The sequence below is a fragment of the Talpa europaea genome, assembly GCF_964194135.1.
Source record: "Talpa europaea genome assembly, chromosome: 15".
Classification (NCBI taxonomy): Eukaryota; Metazoa; Chordata; class Mammalia; order Eulipotyphla; family Talpidae; genus Talpa; species Talpa europaea.
Window position 1 is genome coordinate 53979186 of NC_140083.1, and position 17482 is coordinate 53996667.

At 33.9% G+C, this 17482-nt stretch overlaps 1 protein-coding gene across 5 annotated transcripts in view; it reads left to right on the forward strand.

The window, feature by feature from the left end:
• Positions 1-17482, forward strand: part of SOX5 (SRY-box transcription factor 5) — a gene marked incomplete at both ends in the record, with an annotated part of 392519 nt that overhangs the window by 39517 nt on the left and 335520 nt on the right. The window lies entirely within an intron of this gene.

A 17482-nucleotide genomic window follows, 5' to 3' on the forward strand; every position in this document is an offset into this window, starting at 1 on the left:
CTGGGTAAATCATGTCTGTTTAAGCCTCTTATGTGCTGGCACAAATTAATTCAAACTACTATCATAAGTGGAAAGCATCTTGTAATATTGAATATTAATACTTGCAGATTAACTTCTGCTTTTCTAATGTTAAAGTATGTTTATAAAGAAACTACTATTGTTTTTTAAAAAAGTACAGTCAGCTTATCCTTCCTGCTTTCCTGCTCTACACATTTTCCAAACAGATTTGATTATACAGCTAGCACAAACAATAGTTGATTTCATAGGAAATGAATTGATCTTCAACTCTGAAGATGGAAGAAGCACATATTAACAGCTAATAATTATTTTGGAGATTCCCCAAAATATTTACAAAATTTGATTCCTTTAGAAATTCCCTCAGATAAACTGGAGGGTGTTACTTTCCCAAAGTTTTACCTTAAGATTGAAATGCTGAATCAGACTGCTCCAAATTGAACTGTTTTGCCAGTACAAAAACACAAGCAATCTTTTCTAATGATATATGTGATGAAATTAGTAGGACTCAAAGTAAAAACTGGATGACCTCTCACTGCAAACACACTTTGAGGTGGGGCTGTAGGTGGGATCATCTCCCTGATCTGTGCATTACAAATGACTTGTGATTCTCTACAATATTTTCTTTTGGAACAGTCAATATATATGTGCTTATTATGGTTCCAAAAAGATGATGTTGCAGAAAGCATGCTTTAAAAAAAATCTAATGAAAGAGAATTAGAAGAAAAACAGCATTTACTTACTATAGATCTTAACAACAATGTCCAGTAAAAGCTTGCATTCAAATAAAAGCAATAGAGATAATAAAATATATGTCTCTGAGGGAAAAAAAAATCAATTTTACAGTATATATTTAAGTTCCTTCTTAAAAGGAGGTCCTATGATAAAAATGATCATATTTGGGTCAGGTCTACCTCTGAATTCTAGTTCAACCACTTTCTATCTGCCAGACTTCTATCAACTTACGTAGTAGCTATGTTTCCATAGAAAATGAAGCCTATAATGTCTACTTTGTAAAGTAACTTAAAAATTGCTTTACTGAAAAACTGCATATCATAAAAATGACCTACTTAGGAAATAGTTTGATGATATTTGTATAGTCACAGACTTGTGTAACACTCACTACAATTTAATTTTATTTTCAGTGTTCTAAAAGCCTTTTTATACCCTCTAGCAATCTCTCTTTCTTTACCTGTATCCCCAACACATGTCCTGTTCTGAGTAACCACAAATCTTTTCTATATGTAGATTTGCTATGTTTTCAGGGTTCATCCTTGTGGTAGTGTTTATCAGTATTCCTTTTTATCAGTAATAATATTCTCTGGTATGAATATACCATGTTTGGCTTTTTCATTCATCATTTGATAGATATTTGAGTTCTTATAACTTTTATGTTATTGTGAACAATACTGCTGTGCAATTTGTCAACACGTTTTTGTGTGGACTTAGGTTTTCACATCTTTTTTGGTGTACACCTAGGAGAGGATTACTGGGTTGTATGGTAACTATTCATTCAACTCTTTGTTTAGTTTCTTAGAAACTGCCAAATTTTCCAAAGTGGCCTGCACTGTTTTATACTCTTACTAGCAATCTGTGATAGCTTCATGTCTCTACATTGTCTCCAACACTTGTTAATGTCTGTCATTTTTTAATTTACCCTACTTGGCAGATGACAAGGATATCATATTGTAGTTTTGGTTTGCACTACCTTAATGTTAAGCATCTTTTTTATGTGCCTCCTGGGCAGTAATTTATCTGTGAAGAAGTATTAATTCAATTCCTTTATCTATTTTAAGATATATGTATACAAGTAATTGCAATTTCAAATATTATGGATATAAGTTCCTTATCAGATATATAAGATTTGCATTTTGGGGTGGATTTTTACTTTCTTTATGGTATCATGTTCAGCAAAATGTTGTTAAGTCTGAGGAAGTATATTTTAGAGACTTTTCCTTTGGTCTTTTGTACTTTTTGTGTTAAATCCTAATAAACAATTGCCTAACCCATAGTCATGATTTCACTCCTATTTCCTACTCAGAGGTTTAGAATTTCAGCTCCTTCATTTAAGTCTGTAGTTCAGTGAGGGTTGCTATGAGGACTAGAAACAATACATGTGAAGCTTCTAGCATGATGAGTGACACATAGCAGCACACAATTAGTCAGGATCTTCATTCTTTTCTGAAATCATTAGAATAAGTATGTCCTAGAAAATATCTTTAGGTTCTTCCCATAAGACCGTTGTTACTGATCTTTGCAAGCAGATATAAATAACAAGAGGTACATATGCATAGGTATTTTAATCATTAGAGATTTTTGTAATAATTCATTTAAAATAGTAAGACTACATCAAAATTATTGAAGAATCTTGGAGAAAAACATAAGACGATTTGGAGCAGATTTAAGATTTTGCTGTTCATTTATGTAAAGAATTTATCAACATTGTGAATGTACCAATATCATAAGATATTCTCTTTGAAAGTATACTGAAGTTTAGGGAAATTTGGTTTATATGTAAAAATTATTCTAATAATACTAGTTTTCTTAAGCTGTCACAGAATGGTAGTATCTTAAGTGGTTTGGTTTTCTTTTTCAAAATAATATTTTGGTGGGTTTTGCAAAAGTTGAATAGATTATTTACAAATATTTCTGGAGATTTTAGTAAGTATTTTAAGGAAAGGTAAGGCAAGAAGGTCATCATAGTAATGAAGTGAGTTTTTAAGCCTTGCTTCCATTTTCAAAGAAATGATTTTTTTTCTCTGTATTTCACTTTCTTGTGTATGGTGATCTGGATATAACATTGGCAGGCATTCTTTCTGATACCCATTGATATATTCAGATTGTCTCTTAAAAGCAAATATTAATTGAAAGGGATGGCTCAATTATTTTTTTTAAAGATTTATTTATTTATTTATTTATTTATACAAGCACTGGGTGCAGTCAGAAGCACTGGAGGGTGAGAGAATTTACCAGAGCCAGAGAGGGGAGCAGAGTAGGCAGAAGGACCGAAGTACACTGCTGAGGGGAGCAGCGGGCGGCAGGAGAGGTCTGCGCAGCCATGTAGGAGCCTAGCCTGGTGGCCGGGGATTGAACTGGTACTGCAGAGGCTGTGGGCAGCTTCGCAGCCCAGCGCTCAACCGCTGCGCCACCGGGGAGGCCCTGGCTCAATTATTTTTGAAAGTAGACTACCACATGCAGCAAGTTAGAATATATGTAACTATTGCTCTAGAACCTAAATCAGCCGTGGATAGGGGAGGGTGTGGATTCTGAAAGCAACTGTCATTCATACCTTACTCTAAAGAAACTAAGTTTAGTGTTATAAATACATACATTTCAAGTTGAATAGAGCAGTATATAGATTGGCAAGAAATCACATTTTATTTCATCTGAAAAGTGACAGTCCCTTCAGGTCACTGGCAAGACAGTGTGAAGAAGTCTCACATTGCAGCTGTACAATAGAGTGTTTGATAGCACTTGTCCCAATCTCAGAGACCACTTAGAATACACATGATGAAGCCTTCTTGCCATATAAGTTCTGGTGGGTGTTACCCAGAGTTTTCTTGATTATTTAATGTCTTTTACTGACTCTTTGACCAAAGCAATGACAGAAGCACTCTATGAGTAGAAATTGGCTACAGTCCTTTATAAACAATGTCAGCCTAGTATGTAAGAATGACAAACTTGAAAATAGGAAATGCATATTTAAATCTCTGGAAAATCTTCCTAATGGTTTAATGTTCTTGGACACATAAAAGCTAGGTTTTGAAAGGATTTGTGCTCTCAATCTAAGCTTCAAACTTAAGGACTAAATCTTACTATACACTCTGTGTGTGCATAGCCAACTCCCTTTGAGATTCATATTCTTTAAAATGTTAGATACACATCTTTGATTTCAGCACTCTACATGAGTTACATGCTTTACTAACTTGCAATGTGTCATTTTTCTAAAGCCCCTAATAATCAGAAATGACTATCTTGAAATCAAAAGTTGTTGATAATATTTTGGTAAAAAGGAATCCAAAGCAAGTTTATATAGCTATTAAAAATGTTTTCAAGAACTGTGTGTGTATTGTTTGATGACAGGGAAACCAGTATTTTAAAGTAGTAAAATGATTATACCTCCATAAAGTTAACAAAACAAAAGCAAAATAGGAAGGTGAAAGGGAAAGTTAGGGAGGATTCTGTCCCTTTTAGAACACAAAGATCTTTCAGTTGTGGGGGATTGGAATGGGGGTGTTTGGGTAGTGGAAAAAAATGTTCTAGCATGTGGTAATGAGGTTAAAAAAAAAACAGCAATGGATGATTACTTTTCTCCATCAAGGCTCCTTTATCCTCATCAGCTCAGACAGTGGTCAGCGTGTTAGACACCCCTCCCTGTTTTATGCTCCCTGTTTTATCCAGTTAAGACTCTGTTCTCTGACAGGACTGGTTTATACAGCTGGACCTTTGTTAAGCTTTGGGAGAAATACTACAGAATAGCAGAAAGTATGGCAGGCGGAATATCCATTAAATGGTGAATTTTAACACCTTATGATGTGACTCTAGCTATCTGATTCTGTTTTTTTGATTTTTTTCTTTTATGGATTTGTAAAGTGAATACCTTTAAAATTTTTGTGTTAATTTTTGTACTGGCAGAATTTATGGTGATACAGATAAATTGATTTATGTTAATCAAGAAAATTTCTTATCAGTTACAGTTTAGAAAATAGCATAGAAAAGAATTCAACAATATGTAGTCATATAAGTGTCAAGAATTACAATCTAAAGTGGCAATCTAAAATGAGACAGTCATATTATGGTATTTTAAAGAACATGTATATTGTGCGTGCTAAGCCATAGAACTGATTGTAAAGAGAAAGCAAAGAGGAAAAAGTGTCTCAAAAAGTCTGCCTATACAACATGCTTAAATTTTTTTTTTTTAAATGTGGATTTGGTATTGACATTACTGTTAAGTCATGGATGCTGTTTGACATCTACTGTGAGCTTTGTACTGGGTCTTTTTGTGTCTTTATACTTGCTATACCTTTATAAAAGTTTGATGATTTTCTTCTCTAAGTGAATGCCTTTGAATTTTCATTTGAGAGGCAGGAAACTGGTAGCCTTAAAGTTATTGCTGAACAGTTTGTACCCATTTTAAGAAAAAAGCTAATGTTCCAAACTTGTCCACAGTGGCAGTATGACCCATACTTTTAAAGTGTTTTTTTTTTTTTCCTCTAAAAACAACAGGGAATGTGCTAAAACCAGAAAGATTAATGGGGGAAGAATATAAACAGTTAAGAGGTAAAATGAGTTTAGAGGTCAAGCTAGAAAAATAAGAAAGCTTATGGATTTAATTCATATTCATCCAAGCAAAGAAGCTTTGGCATGAAAGGAACCAATGAAGAGGCTCAGCATTCTTGTAACATCAACCCTAGCTGCATCCCCGCTGCTTTAGAGTTTGGGTTGATAGATGCTCACCGTCTTTGGCACTGCACCCTTACTTTTGCACTTTTCATGACTATAATGGCAGATTTTTTTTGTTGTGCTGAGAAGTTTAGCTTCGCCTAGCATGCCTATCTCTTGTATCTCTCACATCAGCAGCGGTTGTCCTAGGCAAGGTTTGTGTGCTGTGTATATGTTCTTTGCTGTCTATTTTGAATATAGCATAAATATTTTCTACTTCATTCATTTTTCAACAGCTGTTGTAGAAACAAACTGCAACCAAGTCTATATGGGGCATGGAAAGAAGAGTGAGCCCCCTAAATCAAGCAGAATTTAACAATGTATAAACTTATACTTCTCAGAATTATTTGGATTCCAGAAAGGGTAGAGGGGGTCATTCTGTTTTTCTTCATTGGACCACTTAGACAGTTCTCAACAATCTGAGGCTGCTGTTCAGTTCTCCTTTTAGCTGGGAGCCTCCTTTCTCGTTTCTGCTGGGGTGGGGGGGGCACACCATTCTCTAGAGGTTTGCTTTTGAAGGCTTAACTTGCTTGATTTCACAATGACCTTTGAAAACAAAGGAAATTAAAACTAGACTGGTTACTTAATTATTTTTGTCATCATTATTAGATCCTAAATAAATTAAACATGCCACAGATTTTATTTCAAGACATACACCATGCTAAGAATAAGTCACTTTTGATTATGGAACAATTTGCTATTTATTTAGACTTAGCCAGTAATGTAAAAGGGAAGAGAGACAGAAAACGAGCATGAGTGGAAATTAAAAGGAAGTCCAAATAAGGAAACAGGGAGAGAAAGAAGGGTTAAAATAAGCACTTAAGAATATTATTATAAAACAAAATGTTATATTTTATTTGCAGTTGTGCCATAGGGAAAGTTATAGAAACAAAGTATTATTTTTACAGATGGGTTAATATCATTAAGCTTAACTAAATATTCTTTCCTACTTAAAGCTATTGTTTTGCATGTGCAATTCAGATGACCAGTGATACTCATGAATGAAAGTCTATCTTCTTTCACTGTGATATGGTAAACTATTTTTATCGGTTATTATAACCATGCCCACATACATTTATACTTGTTAACACATTGGAAGAAATTTGTTCCTACTTTATTTTTTTTTCTTTAAAAAGTTCAAAACTTTTAACTGAATAGTTTTAAATTAGATTATGAATGCAAGTTATCGGCATATTATTATGATTAAGATGTCGATGCCCAACCCTTAATAGAGAATGTTCCATAATAAAAGAAAGATTATTAATACCCATTAACATCTCCTTAGTCCAGTAAGTCTTCTTTCCCCAGACAGTTGTATTCTTCCTTTTTCTCTTCTTCCCTCTTTTCTTCTCTCCTCTTCTCCCTGACAACACACATTGTCTGTCTTGCATGTACATGTAAACACACACACAGAGTTGCATATGTGCACAAGTCACAGACACCTCTTAAAATATCCCTGAAAGGTTCATGCAAGGATAGAACAGTGCAAACTAAATTAATCCCTATTTCACTAGAAGTTATTCTGATAGTGGAAAAGATTGTCCCTTTGTAGGGAACCTACAGTTTTTATTTTTTGTTTTTTTGTATTTTTTGTTTAAGAGCACTTGAGAATAAATGAGCATTTCATGGAATATTATTTCTCTTTTCTATCCATAGTGAAACCTGAAATTTATACATGTGGCAACCATGTGTCTCAAAAAAATCCCTAAGACATCTGATTTTTTTTTATACCTTATTTCTTTAACTCAGTAACACACGGTTACTTATTAAACTATTTGTTTCAACTTTTGGTTCAGATAAATGGTGCTCATACTAAATACAAGGTGGTTTTGTTATTTGTTAGTAATGAAAGTTTTTACAGCCAGTGCTGGAAGAGACAGTTTTGCTAATCCCTAAATTTTGCCCCGCAAGCCTCTATCTGTCCCAGGAATGGAGTCTGTGGCTACTCAGTGCTCAGCTTTCAGACTCACAAGGAGCTGAGCATCTGGGTAAACTCAGGAGGTGAGCACTTTCACGCTGACTCAGAGACCAGCCGTGTGACTCCAGTCTGGCGCTGTCACGCCTGGTTATGGAAAGGCAAGAACAATGCCTCCCTTGAGAAAGGGGAAAAATCTAGTGCAGTCACAATTTTGATGTAAAATTTAAATCATCCCTCCACATCCTGTGGACTTAGAGCTGTCAGAAAGGCAAACCCCATGCTCAAATGGAAAAAGCTTTTTATTTCCTTAAAAGTATAACCACTCAAACTATAATAACGCGTTTAGAACCACAAATCTTAATGCTAGATTATTCAAAGTAATTTATAAATAATCAGAACAAAAGGACTTTGACATTTTTAACCTGTAGCTGGCTGAAGGTTAAAGGTTCTTTTTCTGTTTGTTTTTGATTAATGACACATGTATAACAATACATGAATTAAGCAATTCACAGCAAATTACTATTTATGGTTTTGTATTGTTCCAAACTTCTATATTTGGTCATTTTCTCTACAACTTAACAGAAATTACTCTTCAACATTTAACTATCTTAATCATTTCTATTATGTTTGCTTCAAGTAGATCTGTTCAAAATTTAGCATCCTAGACATTTAAAAAGATTCTATGATTAAATGTTTAATAACTGAAATTGGGTGTTTCTGTTTTTGAAATAAGGAAATACAATTATAATAGCTATTAAAGCCAAATAAAGTCAGATTTTTTTAATAGGAAGTGCTTTTTTGCCATATTCTTATGATATTGGTTTTATAAGAGTTTGATAATTTTTCCAAAAATCTAGAATTTTATAAAAGTATTTATTCTTCTCTTTGCTGTGACTTAATACTTATTTAGTGACTTAATACTTAGGAATCATAAATATTTCCCTAACTAATTTCCCTTCAGTCTTGTGATATTTACAATGAATTCTACCTTTCTAAGTTTCAGAACATTACAGTTGACTCAACTTTAATATCCTTTCTACCTTTTTATTTGCCAGGAATGGTATTTTTAGATGCCAGTAAGCGTGGATTAATTTTAAAATAATATAATACAACATAAAGATGAGATATTTTTGCTGGAAGGTTTATTTTCTTAGAAAATTTTTGACTCTGGACCCTAACTGTTAGGTTACTCATGATAAAGCAGTCTTTTTATTTAGAAAATTTAGGGGGATGGGTTCTTCATTAAATAACACATGGTATAATTTGGGAGAAAATTTTAAGTGATTTGCACCGATTTGTGATACACTATGAGAAAGAAGTAAAGAAGGATTCAAATTTTGAATCCGCTACCATTAGGATGGAATTTTTCTGTCATAGACTGTTTCTAAATGTTTACCTTTGCCCCGCTCTCCCTTGTTTAGTAAAAAATATCAAATGGACATTTTAAAGTGAATTTTAATCTTTAGGTGCATTAATTCAAGCACTTTTGAAATATTCTGTGTCTACCTATTAAAGAGACACTTATTTCTTTTGGGTATCTGTGAAAATTGTTATTTTTCTGGGTTTTTCCTTATCTCTTGTTGACTTTTGATTTTTTTTTTTATCACCCACACCTTCTTTGGAGAGCACTCTACCTCTTAATTTTTTGGTCTTCTTGTCTTGCTCTCTACCTCTGACTCTTTGGTGTGCTGGACACATCTGGGAAAAGCTATTTGGTAAGCAGAACAATGCTGGTAATGTGGAGAGCAAGAAGAAATTAAAAGTGGTGTTATTCTTATCAGAGAGAAGAAATGATATATGAATTTCTTGATCTCACTGTAGAGAACATCTTAGAACATCTGACAGGGTAAACACAGGGAACATTCGGAAAGGTCACTTTGAAAGTTCTTGGCAAGTGCATTTTTAATTAATACGGTTTTAAATGTAGTTTAAACTTGTTAGATTTATTAAAAATTTTCAGTAACTTTAATTGGTAATTCCAAAAAAAAAACAAACCCAAATAAATGTATTCTTCAGTAGCTACGCCACAAAGATTACTTTTGTTTTTAGATGACCATGTTATGGTAAGTTTTGTTAGAAGACTAGTAGAAATACATTTCTACCCTAGTGAAATGTCTAGTCAGTATTACTTGGGAGTCTAGTCTTATTTATGACTCTGTTGTCTGTCTTTATATTTCCATGAAATCTATGTTTCTACATCCATTTGTAGTTAATGCCGGGACCTGATGAACTTGTTCATGCTTCTACATAGCAATATAATGAATGAGGTCTTTGTATGTGGGAAGCAACGGGTAGAGGAGTCTAGAGATTGGCATGTTCTATATCAGAAACTGATGGCACAGAGGATTTATAGCAAAGAAAAGGGAAAATAGTAAAAGTTTGAAAATGTTTACCATAAATAAATCTATAGAAAAGACTTTTGGATATTATATGTGATTGACTTTGTTATAAAAATCTATGCAGTCTTCTCAGAGTAAAACCAAACCTGACTCTTGAGTAGGAAAATGAAAATATTTAAAACATACAAAAAGGAAAAAAAGAATTAGCCATAATGTGAATAATAGTAGTAATTAAAATTTATAAGAGTAGTGCCATTGCTATTTCATTAATAAAATTTCATTAATAATAAAATTATTTCAAAATAAAATATGCTGTTTGTCTAATTCTGTGTTTATAACTTCAGTAGAGGTATGGGTTTTTTCATTCATGTGAATGAAATCCTGTGCATTCATACTAAAAGTCCCTATTGATTTTCCATATTGGAAAGGTAATATTCCATTGTGAAAAATCTTTGATAAAATATAGAGTTCAATTCCTAATCTTGATTAGCTTTCTCACAACTTTAATTATGAAAAGAATTTGTAAATGTCCAGAACAAATAATTTTGCTAGTAGAAAATCTCAAGGCACAAGAGTTCTAAAAAAGTAATAAAATCTTCATATATGCAGGATTGCCAGTTTAACATTTATTGTTTTCTCTGCTCTATTTTCCTCTCAGAGAGAATTCTATTCTTGAATATCTGTCTCTTGTGCTTAGACTAGGTGGCATAACAAAAAATATTTAACCACTTTATGACTCAGTTTCCTCTTAAGAAACAAGGATAATAAAAATGCTGAGTCACACCATTGTGAGAGAATTAACAAGGGGTTAAACTCTGCTTGTGTGTAAAAGCAGCATTGCTGTCTTTACTTCCACATAGGTCCTGTATTTTCTGAGTTTGCTGTTTTTTCTTTTTTTATCCTAAAATCAACAAAGACTTACTTCTAAACCGAGTTTCTTATTTTTCTCCAAATTATATTTTCTTGGCTTAGTCATTCAAAATTGTTAAGATTTAAGTATTATCTGGTCTGTAACTTTCATACTTATCTGCTTTACTCCTCCTTGAATCATATGCTTTACCTGAACCATTCTACTCACTGTCCAGTATCCTTCTTAAGATTTTCTTTAACTCATAACATCATTTCTCTGTCTGAAATCTTATATTTTCTTTGCATTTGTGGAATTTGTATATGTGCTGCCGAAGCGAGCACTGCATTTGTGGAATTTGATCCATCTTTCTTGACCATGTTGTATTCTCAAAATTTGAGTAAGCATTCTCTGATTATTTGAGCAAGACATCAGCTCTGTATTCATGTTTATAAAGTCATTTACTTTAAAATATTCTTTCTTGGTTTCTTAATTATGTTTCTATCTACTGGCACATGGTAATATTCAATAGATGTTTTTTCCATTAATTTATGAATGGATGAGTTGGGCGTAAGTGTCGTTTCCATCTAAACTGTAACTTCCTTAAGGGTAGGCCAGAAGGGGCTTCATATCTAAGTTGCCTGATTCCTCCATAGCACAAAGGTAATTTGCATGACACGAAATAGACACTTTTTCAATTCATTCATTTATTCATAGAAAAAGACATTTAGTGCCAACTATGTGCTGGGAATTGTGTTGCCATATAATTAATTGTATCTTGTTCAGCATAGAAGATTAGGCTAGTTGGGGAAAATACAGAGCGATTTGAAAGACTTTTATGATATAGTTATAAGTATTCATCTTTGAAAAATTAAGTAAAGTGATCAGAAGTAGACTTTTATGTGTGAGATATGCTATGTGTTTTGGGGATTCAAGCAATTAAAAAAGCAATGTTTGGTTTTTTAGGTGCTTATGTTCTAGTTTATATATTGTCTATACTAAGAAGTAGAAAAAGAAAAAACATTAAGTAAGTAATTGAATAAATGTCACAACCTACACTGGTATTCAGATTTTTATGTGGGCTACTAACAAGAGTTGATTTATTTTAAGGTGGGGTCAAGTTACTTCAACTATGGTGGCAAGGGAGCCTTTGTAAATGAACTGGTATTTGTGATTGCTTTTTATTAACATTTATTTTTTAGACTTTTTTGTTATATAACTGCAAATCTTAAAAAAAAAAAATCATCATTCCAGAAGAATAACCAGTAGAAGGCACTGCTTCCTAGGACTTCATCTTTGAATTACCCAGTCAAAGGTTAAAATAGAGGAAAAAAAAAAAAAAAACTTGAAAGAGAAACTACTAGATAAAGAAAGCAGTTCACATCCTGGCCTTCCATTTCATAGTTGTTCCATATTTGGATTTCTTTGATATTGTACATGTTGTCATTTTCCACAATAGTTGCAGCTGAGCTCAGATCCTAAGCAGACAAAGTTAAAACAATAACTAGTTGATTCCTCTCTACTAGGTCTGTTAATAATTAACTATGTGGCATTTTTGGTAAAGTTCAAATTTATAGTCTTAAACATAAAAAAAAACTGTAATTTTCCCCCATACTTTATTTATTCATTTATTTTAATTTTGTTTTATTTTTATTGAGGTAACACTACTTTACAACCCTGTATATGATTTAGAGGAATACGTTCACACCTCCTCAGATGTATGTCTACCACACCACACCACACCTCCACAGATATTTTAAAATATCTAATTAAAGAGGCTTTTACCAATTTATTTACATAGAAGTTATTAAAAAGGTTTCTGTTTTCATTGAGTGAGATTTCCCTTTTTTTTTTTTTTGACAATATTAGGACTTTTTTTTTCCCTTTCTAAGCTTATTTGCCCAGTAACACTAGATCTCAACGCTGCCAATAGAGAATAGTTAGTTCCTGGTTTTACTTAGTAGCTTTTCATTCAACAGATATTTATTAAAAAGACGGCTATTTTTAGAAATTGTTTTAAGTGTTGGGTAAGTAGTTGTGAGTAAAAATAATGTCTTCCCTTTCAGATCTTCTATCAGAGTTAGATACAAGTAATTAAAAAAGAAATAAGATAAAACATCAGGTGTTGAGAAGGGCTGTGAGCAAATCATAGAGAAAGGAGTAGGAAAGGGAGGTGCTGGTTTAGGGGAAGTAACCAGAAAAGCCTCTCTGGGACATGGTGCTGGAGCAGAAAACTAAACGAAAGGAGGGGCATGCTATTAAGGTATATCTGGGGCAGAGGCATTTCAGATTGAGAAAATACCAAATGCAGAAGAAATGTTTATGTGGTGTAGTAGTTTCCTATTGCTATATTCACTCACAGCTCTGGAGGTCAGAAGTCCCATAATAAAGGTGTTTATAGGACTCCTTCTAGAGACTCTGAGAAATAATCTGTTTGATTGACTCTTGTAGCTTCTAGATGCCACATGCATTCCTTGGATCATGGCTCCACTCTCCAGCAAACTGGTTTCCAATCTTTCTCTCTGACTCCCTTTCTTTTATCTCCCACTCTTATGACTTTTTATGGTTGCTTTAGTCTCACTCAGAATATTCAGAATAATTGCCTTATCTCATACTTAACTGAATCACATCTGGAGAGTCACTTTTGCCTAATGTCCCTCTTGGATGAGGGGCATTATTTTGGCTAATACAAATGGTTTGCAACCTTGACTGCATTGCAATCATCTTGGAGTTTCAAGAAGATTCTGATAATCCATCTGCTCTGCAGAATCAGTATCTTTAGAATGTCTGGCAATGGAACACAAGTAGAAGTAATTTTAAAAATTCTCTATGTGATTCCAATGTGTAGTCAAGGTTAAGAACCACTGACTTGTTTTTCTACGGTAATCTTACATCATTCCCTCTCCCTAAATTTGCTGTGCTTATCTGAATACAACTGGGTGCATCCTACTTCCAGAGTGATGGTAAAGAGCCTTTGGCCAATAGCAAAGGATTCCAATAGTTTTTTAATTACTTCCATATGTGGACTCACTGTATGGGTTGCTACAGGGACAAGTAAAGGAAGACTTACTACTTGTAAAAGCAGCTTGCCCCTTATGAAGGAAGACTGTTTCTCATCTATTCCACTTTTATAACTCAGCAACTCCAGGAGTGTTATCAATTAGAAATGGGATTTGGTCCATATTCCTCACTATTCCCTGTTCCTAAATAAGCTTGAACTTTAGATTGTACCTTCTTAAAGTTTCTCTGCATCTTTGCTTTTATCATTACTTCCTACATGAAATTCCTCCCAATTTATCCCAAGGTTTCCCTTTGACCTTTTTCCTCAAAATACACCTGGTTGACTGACCATTTCCTGAAGGACTCCAGGATCTCCTTTCTCTCAGGAAGCCCTCATGTGCTTGGCTATCAAGTCATTTGGCCCTTATCCTGAACTTTTATTATTGAATCCCCTTTTATTTGAAATCTTCTCAACCAATTTATAAGCTTCTTAAAACAGAGACTCCGAATTACAATTTTATTCTCATTAGATAACAGTCTTTCACAAAGTTGGTGGCCAGTAAATGGTTGTTGATAATTTGAAGATTCCATTTTTCTCTGGGAATAGACATTTAAGACCATTGTCACGTGATCATAGGTCCACAGAGTAGTTTATATATTTTTAAATATTTATTTATTTATGCATGTAAGAACTGGGGTACAGACCACAGGTGCAGGGGGTGAGAAGATTTACCAGAGACAGAGTGGGGAGCAGAACAGGCAGACTGACTGAAATACATTGCTGAGGGGAGCAGCAGGCAAGACAGGAGAAGTCGATCCCAACCTGGGATCGAACTTATGCTGCAGAGGCTGTGGATAGCTTCACAGTGCTGTGCTTAACCCGTTAAGCCACCAGGGAGGTCCCCCGCTGGGTAGTTTAGTACTATATTTGTGTCTCGAGTCATTTCTTAGAATTTTAAATTTTGCTCATTGCTAAGTCCAGCATGCCACCACAGGGAAGACAGAAATTATCTCTGAATGAATACATAAAAGTGTACCCTCGCCTTGATTCTCAACTCGTTCCAAGGCACCTTGCACTTCAACACAGCTGTGTACTATAACCTGCAGGAATTAGAACCCTACAATTTGTGATGCTTTCTTAATGTTAATTTGAAAGTAATGAAACTTTCCTCCATCCTACATAAAGCCTTTTAGCTAAGGAACAAAAATTCAAGAATCTAATGTTATTGGTGATTTTTATCATTAATATTATTGGAAACTATGAGTCAGAATAAACATAAATAATGTCATCAGCAAATTGAAGTCTTTCTATATAGTTTTTAATATATTTTACTTTCTTATATTCACTTCCTGATTATTGAACTATAGCCATGCTATTTTTATTGTACTAATTTAAAAAATCTTTAAGAATTCCTTTACCTGATTTGTGTAAAAAATACTTCCTAGTTCAACACATTTAGAAGAGTCTCCAAGTCCCCCAAAATGGAATTGAAATAACCATGAAATATGTAATGTTTTAGGATTATTTGCCTCTGGTATCATTGCTCCTTTATTTTCACTGTTTTTGACCTTATACTTAGAGGGGTGCAGTGGGATCTGGGGGCGGAGTGGGGAAGAATTTTTCTGGTATCCAGTTTTATACAAAGGTAATTTAGACATTGAAAAAACTAGGGTTTTATGAAAAAAAGAAGTAGTGCTATCTTATGATCTACCTACCTATGTCTAATTTTAGACTTTAACATTCATAATCATTATTAACAGTATTAATGTAGAAATCAGTAGTGTGGAATTTTCAGGTAGTGAGAGACTTATTGGACATGAGACTGAGTTAGACACCAGGATACCAATTTATTAATTCCAGCAAAAATGACAGTGGCCAAACAAACAGCAAATATGATGGTTTGTATAATAATTGTATCACTGGCTAGTAGTCAACTTACATGTTGAATCTAGAAATAATTAAATGTCTCTTTATTGATTTAGTGTAATAAATTGCTTCACAAGACATTGAATATTTTGAATCCATTCTCTATACGGGAAACAGAAGTTTGCTGGAAAAGTGTGGAAGCAGAACTATAGGAAGTTAAATATCTAGTGTTAAGTGTTACAATTGGATATAACTAATTGCAGACAATGAGACTAAGACCACTCTTCCATTTTTGACTGCAGTCCCAGATTTACTTTCTCTATCATAAGAATATATTTGGATCTTGGTAATGAGATCATAAATAGTTAAAACCACCTGAAATGTGATGACAGTATCTTCTTTAGACAGCATTTATGTGGTAGCCACCAACATTTCTTCTCTTACTCTGTTCTTCAACCAGTTGACATCCCTGTGATTAACACTGACTTGCTAAGCATTTGATCAATTTATTGTCAAGTGTGACTGGCTAGCGAGTATTTCTCTACTGGGAGATTTTGTATTTCATGTTGATTTTACAGTTTAACTTTTAAGAAGGCTATCTGCTTTCCTCACTTTAGTGGTTTTTTTTGTTTGTTTTTTAAAGGGTGGGGATTGGTTACACTGTAGTTTTAAAGTTTATAAAATAAACAACAGCTATTGTTTATTGAGTGTTTACTCTGTGCTAAATGTTCCACTAGTCATTTTGCACACAGTATAAAGTCCATCCTCAAAAAGTTAAAGAAGGTATATACGGCATCTCACTTTAAAGATGAGTAAATTGAGATAGAAAGAATAAGGTAATTTCACAGCTAGGATTTAGCAGAATTTGTATTTTAATCCATGTTTTATTGAGCCCAGAGCCCTTAAAATTTTTCTCCTGTAGTATTATTTCTAAACAAAATGTCTTCAGTACTCAAACACACTTTTTTTTTTAGAACAGCAGGAATAGTAGTATTCAGCAATGACTAGATGCCTCTCTTTTGGTGCAATACATTTGAAATTTAAAAATCAGAGTCCAGAGTGCTAACCATTACACCAGGGGGCCCGCAACACTTTTTTTTTTCCCAAGTATTTATTTATTTTCAAAATATTTATTTATTTGTTTGTTTGTTTATTTATATAAGCACTGGGTACAGTCAGAAGCGCGGGAGGTCGAGAGAATTCACCAGAGCCGGAGAACAGAACAGACAGAGTGATGAAATACACTGCTGAGGGGAGCAGTGGGTGTGGCAGGAGAGGTCTGCGTGCCATGTGGGACCCTCACCTGTGGCTGGGGATCGAACCTGCACTGCGGACGCAGGGGGCAGCTTCACAGCCCAGCGCTCAAATGCTGCACCACCAGGGGAGGCCCATCATGCTCAGCGAAATAAGCCAGAAAGAAAAAGAAAAATACTGGATGTTCTCACTAATAGCAGGAATCTAGAAAACCTAAATAAGGGACCAGGAAAAAGAATAACTATAAGAAAGAAAAAATCAAAATCACCAAACAACTATGAACCAGAGACACATTATGGGAGGGGGCAAGGAGGGATTGGGGTCAAATTAAGGAGGTTTCAATTGTATGGGGAATATAAAAATAAAAGAAAAAAAAAGAAATTTAAAAATCAGTGCTGTTGCTGAAGGAAGCAGGATGGCAGCTACTTAATGCCTCCTGCCTTCCATCTCACTCATCTAGAATAAGAGTGGATGATTCTGTAAACACTCTGTTGGGCAAAAATCAGAACTGTGTCAAGGTCGGATCAAGTTGTGAATACAAGAGGGTTATTTTTAATTAAATAATTTAACTACCTCTTCCATTTAAAATGTTTAAAAGGAAGTGAACTTTCTGTTTAAAAATATTTGCTACATTTTTAACTTCTGATAATATTCTCAATCATATTCGAGTACCAAAAAATGTTTAATTCTTGTTTAGTTATCCAAGTCTATTTAGCATTAGGTCATCAAAACAAAATAGTCTTACATGATTTTTTTTCATTTTGCTTAGGTAGGTGAATAGGCCTGAGAATCTGCACCTT